Below are 7,505 nucleotides of genomic sequence, written 5' to 3'. Positions count from 1 at the left end.
GGAACATCTCCAGCAGCATACGCGTTGCCTCGTCCCACTCGAGCTTGTCGAGGTCGAGTCGGAGGACAAGGATGGTGGATCTGGTTGCCGTGGCCGCGAACGAGGCGGGGGCGCTTGAGGACGTCGAAGACGTCCCCCCATTCATGGCGCTCGAGGCGCGACCACGAAGGCGAAGGAGTTGCGGCGACATTGCAGGAGAAAAGTTTCCACCGACGGCTTGCGGAGACGGTGGCCGGAGCAGCGCAGTGGCAGCACATCGTGGTTGCAGAGCTTCGCATGGTGGTGGTGGGTGGCTGGAGCAGCAGGTTGTAGAGAGAAAGAGAGAGAGAGGAGAAATGCACCGCGGGGAAGAAAAGGGGGTTCGCGGATTTTGAACCCTAATTAAACTATATGGCCTCGGTTCAATTAATAACCGAGGCATATAGCCCTATTTGGCCCCGGTTCAATGACACCCGAGGCCAAAGACGTAATGGTTAGTGGCATTTTTGAAATATCCAGCCACATTTTTGGCTTCGGGTCTTTGGAACCGAGGCATATAACCCTCTTTTGGCACCGGTTTTTTTGAACCGAAGCATATAACCCTCTTTTGCTTCGGGTTTTCGCTGAACCGAGGCATAAAAGTTGTCTGAAATTACAAAAATGCCACCGCGTCATTATATGCTTCGGTTCCTGACCAACCGAGGCATATAAGGCGAGATAAAAAGCAAAATTTGTACTAGTGATATATTCAGTTTGGATGTTACATCTATTGCAGGAGTAAGTGGCTGAAGAATTGTGATTTCAAGTTGATTAAACAACTATTGTGTCTATCGTTCGGAGGGTAAGCAAATGTAATTTAATTTCCTTTCGATTTCTAAAATTTGAGATGAAATATATTTGTTTTTCCTTACATTGGCATTGTTATGCAGACTGTTCCAGGATTTATTCCTCAAAGGACTCGATCTAACTTCAACAACAATGGGAACTGCTATGCCAAACGTTGCCCCAGGTCTTATCTTCATCATTGCATGGATTCCTCAAAATCTCTTCTAATATTGTATAGAATCCTTATTACTAGTAAAGGAATTTTTTTATGCAACATCTTACTTTCCATCCTTTAATTGTTCGATAGGTATATGATCTAGCAAATTTACTTTTCATCTTCTTTACCACGTCCCTTACCCAAAGTTCTCTGATATTGTGGTAGGTTTAATTTTGGTTATCCTTTCTAGTGTTAAAAATCCTTAAAGTCCATTATTCTTGTATATTCATCATTGAATGAACTGTAGAAACAACTCTTTCATCCTTCCATGATATCATGCTTAGTTAACAAAACATTTTCATCTCTGTTATTGTATTTTACTCTATTTCTCTTCCGGGGCATGTTTGTATATAATTCTCCCCATTTTTTGTGCCTAAAGATTGATATTACCTCACAACCTAGCTAGGTTTAATGCATACAGACAAAATGTAGCTAATATAAATTATGAATGTTAAGATAATTGATTAGGTAAGTGAAGAAATAGTGATATAGTGTAGCTCAAATTTTGAATATCTAAATTTATTTTATTGCTTGAGTGCTACAGGTACTTTAACCTTGTTTTGGATTATGTGCCTGAAATGGTCTACAGAGTTTCCAAGCACTATATTCGAATGCACCAACATATGTCTATCATTTATGTGCAACTCTGTTTGACTAGGTAATTGTGAATTTATTCATTGATCTTTTCCATTAAATTTTGGTTATGAATTTCCTTGATTGTAGTATTCAGTTATTTGCTTTAACCTTATTACCTTTGTGCTTTTATTGAATGATCATGCTAAAAATCTTATAGATATGTCGGGGTTTAAATTATTTGCATCATGTGATTGGAGTCTGTCATGGGGACATCAAACCCCAAAATTTATTGGTAAGAAATTTTTTTTCTTTAAAATTTCTTGTTTGTTATGTATTATATATATATATATATATATATATATATATATATATATATTTCTTGCAAGTACAAGATAAAATCATTACAAGTATCATGCTTAATACCATTAATCGAATCAATTGATAAAAAGTTTGCATGCTAAACTCATTTAAATTTTTCATGGGGCAAACGTTTTTAAAATATAGCTATCCTATATGTTATTTACTTGTAATAATATATTGTATTTTGATGGATACTTGTTTATCCGAAAATGTTCTCTTGTTTTGTCTTTTGGTACTCAAATACCGCAAGAAGTAGCATATAATGAACTTAATACCAGTTGTCCAATGTTTTTCTAGTGCAACAATAACTTGATCCCAACAAGCACTAGTATTGAATAAATGACACGTTCTCAAAGTGATGCTTACATGTGATTGTGTTTTGCTTTGCAGCCAATGTTTCCTAGAGAAAGTGGGGTTGATCAGTTGGTTGAGATCATTAAGGTAAAAGTTCTCATGTTCTTTATCATGTTTGCTTGAATATATGTTTTTGTCTTGAGTGTTGCATCTATTGGTTTTGGTTCTTAATCTGAGTGTAAATATGTGTATTGCAGATCTTGGGAACACCAACCATAAAAGAAATAAAGTCCATGAATCCAAATTACACTGAATTTAAGTTTCCTCAGACAAAATCTCACCCCTAGCACAAGGTTAGTAGTTCTTTACTCCCACTTGTCCTTGGAGTATATAATTCGTAATTACTTGATAAATACTTGTAATCAGAGATCTGATTTAACCACTGTATTTATATCAGGTTTTCCATAAGAAGATGCCAACAAAAGCATTTTATGGAATGCAATTAGGTATTTGTTTGTAGCATTTTATGGGACAATAGAATTGTTTGTAGCATTTTATGGGACAATTATGGGACAATAGAATTGTTTGTAGCATTTTATGGGACAATTCTAGAATTGTTTGTAGCATTTTATGGGACAATAGAATTAATTTTTACCTAAATCATGTCCTAGGAATTTTTCAATTTTACCAAAAAGTGTATTATTGCAATTTTTAGATAGATAAATTAGTAACAATTTTAAAATTTTACATAAAGACAATTCACAACATTTCTTAATTCTTACAAAATAAGATAATTGATAACATTTATTAGAAAATATAAAGGTAACATTTTCTTTAAATGTTAGAAAATGTATAGGTAACATTTTTCAAATGTTACTAAAAAGTTAAATTTGCAACATTTTTTAAATGTTAGTAAAAATGCTAATTGGTAACATTTTTAAAAATGATACCAATAATACTTAAAAATGTTGCTAAAACCTTTTGGTAACATACAGTATAGATAACATGTGTATAAATGTTACCTTTGCAAATGGTAACATTTTTTTAGGTTTTAGCAACATTTTTTAATTGTTATTATAGTTAATATTTGTAGTAGTGTTTCTTCTAAGCATGTGCCATGGGCCATCATCCTTGGTAGGGATCAAGCCTTCATCATACATGTTCGTTACTTGGTTGGTATTTCACTTCATGGTGATTTGGCCAATTATCGCACCTCATCGGCATTAGATGCAGAGACATCTGGTCTAGTGTTTAGATCCAATCAAGTATCCTGACCCTTGGCATATACCAGACATGGATATGCGGGCTTAGTTAGTGTAAAAATTATTGTTCTCAAAGCAAGGGTTCCTCCACCTCAATTGGGAAATCCTGCCCCTTACACCCTTAAGTTCTAACACATAAAGATGTGGTTAGTTCTACACTGAGCGTACTTCCATGAACAATAAGATAAAGAAAATAGCATATATATATATATATATATATATATATATAATTATAGGACAATACAGTTGAAGTTAAGAGGCTAAGTTTAATCTTAACGTCATAATCAGCATCACCTCAAACTATAGACTGTTGATCTAGTTATCACTTCCTCCTTATGGATATGACCTTGTTGCACTACAATTGACCCAATATACTTGCTGCAAAAGTTGGACCCTTCGTGGGCCAATCAATAACCACTTCCTTTAATATTGGATGTGACGTCAACTAACAGTATACATTCAGACATCCCTGAGAAGTCCTTGTTATATCAGATATGTCTAAAATATCTTAACCAAGAAGGAGATCTGAATTAGTTATTGAGTCTTTCACTTAGTTAAATTGAATCTTGAAAGTTTCTTTAACCCTTATGACCCAATTAACCAATTTTACAATTCTGTGTTAATGGACTGTGTACAGCAATCAAGAAAGATGTAAAAGAAGAGAGAAACCAAGAACATAACAGTTTATACTAGTTCGATTCAAGATGAATATACGTCCAGTCTTCTCCTAAGTAAACTCACTTAGGAGGATTCCACTAATTCAATAGAGATCCAAGAATTACAGCAGCATCTATATAATTCAAGACCCTAAAGACTAAGGAGCTTGATTTACAAATCAAGAACTCCCCCTAGGAGCAATGCATCCACACAATAGCACTTAGACCTTCACTTTACACAATGAATCAACAAGGAGCAGAAATACAATAAGAAAGAATTAAGAAACGAATACACCTAGTAGTTATGCATATTTGTCAATTGACTCCTAGATCCAAGCTTGAACCATCAAGCTTGAATCCACCATCAATCTTCTTGAATCTTTACTTCAATGATCTCTCAAGAATGTTTAGGAACTTTGTAAATCTCATAGGGCAGTTTCTCATAATGTTTCTCAGGAACTCTGTAATTTTTCTCACCCTTAAAACTAATTTCAGAAACTAGTTTTATACAGAGTTCTCTACAGTCATTAATGGATTAGAAATTTACCTAATAGATTATCGTGAGTGTGTTTTCACTGCCTTAGTGCAGTATCCTCAGCTAATTTATTAGTTAAGTAGCTAATCGATTTATGAATGCACATGCAAGAGTTTGAAGGTTAATACAACTTAATGCAAGCTTGTTTTACATATGATATTTTTGCTCTATCACCCTAATGCACAATCTAACAAAATAGGACTAATTCTAAACTAGTAATTCACATGATGTGTGGACTTGGACATCATCAAAATCATCTTCATATGAGTTAAAGTAGCTCCCTCTTTCAACAATCTCCCCCTTTTTTATGATGGACAAAATATGTCCTGTAACATAGCAGCATTATGTGTGCTGCAATACAGAAAAAAAATAGCTTTCTCCCCCTTTGGACATTAGCAAAAAAAACAAGGGTGTGGTCAAGACAGCAGAACACAACAAATTGGCATAAAAAGTGATAGCATATGAAAATCAATAGCATAGGGTGAATAGCATAATCATTCAACAAGTATTCACAGTAAAAGAGCTAAACAAAATGCATATTCAGTACAGACCAAAAGGAAGGATACCCTATCTAAAGGAACTATGTGAGGATAACCAAAATGAACACACACCTCCTCACTAAAGGCTAAAGGAAGTCTAATTCTAAAAGGCACGAAATGTTAGCCTAAAGGGTGGTTAGACAAAAGCGGGTGTGTTTAGGGAGCAGATGGATTTATTCATCATTAGTGGCATCTTCAAACTGCTCGCTCTCACTTCCTTCTACAGAGTCCACAATAGCTTCTGGATTGGAAGGGTCATGACCAGTATTGACCAAGGCAAGTTGTACTTGAATAGAGGAGAGTTGATGCTCAATAGAATCCAGCTTGGACATCCAGGTGTGATGATGATCGAGAAGCGTAGTGACCATGCGCAACATTTCTTGCTTATATAGAGTTTGGGAGGCAGCGGAAGAGGGTTCGGCATTATCAGCTGGTTTTGCATCAGGTTCATCCTTGAAGCACCAGATATTGCCCCGAAACGCCATTCCCATGTGACGAAGAGCATTTGCACCAATCAGACTGGTATGATTCCGAGTATAAGAAGCTTCTCCAAAGAAATCAACCTTATAATGTTCAAAGACTTTGCACAAGAACACAACATATGGCAGGGGGTAGTTGGGTAGCTTAATAGCTTTTTGCATCGTATCAATGACGACCTCATACCAATCGATGAGAATGTTGGATTTGAAGGCATGGATGAGGAAGACATCCTCAATTGTGAGTTAAGCATGATTACCGTTGCGTGGAACCAGAATCCAAGAGATGATGAACGCGAGCACCCTTTCATCCTTCTTCATCCTGCCGGCCCGAAAGATACTGTAGTCGCATTTGGTAGTGGGATCCCTTAAAAAGGATTGGTAGATGTCCAAGCGATTTGCCCCAGGAAACCCTCGATGTGTCAGAATACAAACTATCTGGAAACCAGCAATAGAAGTCCAAATTTCTGGGGTTAAAACTATATTGACCCCCTTTGACTCGCGGAGTAAGAAGACCCTTTTCACACTCTAAGTTCGCGTAGAAAACCCTAACCAGATCGGGGTAGACATTACCCTTGAGTTGAACAAAGGTCTCCAAGTTCTGTAAGGAAAGAAGATCAGGAAAGGCAAATCCATGAGTGTGGAAGAAGGGAAGTTCGACGTGCTTGTGATTGATGATTTTGCGGTTACGAAATGAGCGGCCAAAGTTGTCCTGGGCTTCGAGGTCACTGATCCAGCCATCAATATCAGGATCGCGTTGTTTGGTTGCAACCCACTTAATGCATTTTCGAGAGGAGGAAGAGGATGCCATGACAAAGGGGTGAGAGGTGCTAACGAAGAAGGGAGTAGAGATGGAAAGGGGAAAGGTGGAAACCTAGGGTTTGGGAGGGTTTGGTCAAGACAGGGGGCCTGGGTGCAGGAAGTAAGGAAAACATTAGGTGCAAGGAGGTACTAACCTAATGGATTAGCGAGGTCCTCTTTAGGAATTAGGATACAATTAAATGGTGAGAAACCTCACTGAATGGGGCACGATAATGGATTAAGACCAGAATTAGGCTAGAAACTACGCAAACTGCTCACAAAATGCACATCGGCATATGCAAAGACAAAATGAACCAGATATGTACAAATTAATGCTAGTTATATATGCAAGATGCCTGTCACTGGAAACGAAACATAACAGCATACATAGTAAGTAATTGGCAAGAAAAGCAAACAAAACAAAGCAATAAAGGGAAATTAAAACAGAATAGAAGTTTGCAAAGTACGCTCAATGAGAGCAAGTGATGTCTAGAATACCCAACTCATTTCTAAGAGTGTAAAACCTTTCTCTGGCGAGGGGTTTTGTAAAGATATCCGCTAGTTGATTTTGTGTGTCAATGTACTCAACTTTGTAGTCTCCCTTTGACACATGATCTCTAATAAAATGGTGTCGGATCTCAATGTGCTTGGTCTTAGAGTGTAGAACAGGATTTTAAGTGAGATTTATGCAACTTGTATTGTCACATTTCAGAGGAATGTGATTAAGGTAGATGCCATAGTCCTAAAGTTGATTTTTAATCTAGATGGACTGGACAGAGCAGCTGCCAGCAGCTATATTCTGCCTCAGTAGTGGAAAGAGCAACGCAGGCTTGCTTCTTGGAGTGCCATGAGATTAGGGAGCAGCCTAAGAGATGGCAGGTTCCACTGGTGCTCTTCCTATCAGTTTTATAGCCCCCAAAGTCCGAATCACTATATCCTACTAGAGATATAGTGGAACCATGAGGATACCACAGACCTAGGTTTC

General features: G+C 37.2%; 1 long non-coding RNA gene across 1 annotated transcript; it reads left to right on the top strand.

The window, feature by feature from the left end:
* Nucleotides 1–752: 752 nt before the first annotated feature.
* LOC146885451 (uncharacterized) lies at nucleotides 753–1,682 on the top strand. Its single transcript, XR_014995814.1, has 3 exons — nucleotides 753–820; nucleotides 909–988; nucleotides 1,566–1,682. It is a non-coding gene; the product is annotated as an uncharacterized LOC146885451 (long non-coding RNA).
* The last annotated feature ends 5,823 nt before the right edge of the window (nucleotides 1,683–7,505 follow it).

The sequence above is a fragment of the Vigna unguiculata genome, chromosome 6 (genome assembly GCF_037176805.1).
Source record: "Vigna unguiculata cultivar grain cowpea cultivar isolate G323 ecotype 2 chromosome 6, ASM3717680v1, whole genome shotgun sequence".
NCBI lineage: Eukaryota > Viridiplantae > Streptophyta > Magnoliopsida > Fabales > Fabaceae > Vigna > Vigna unguiculata.
The sequence above is the reverse complement of the archived record's forward strand: the minus strand, read 5'-3'. Positions and strand labels throughout refer to the sequence as shown.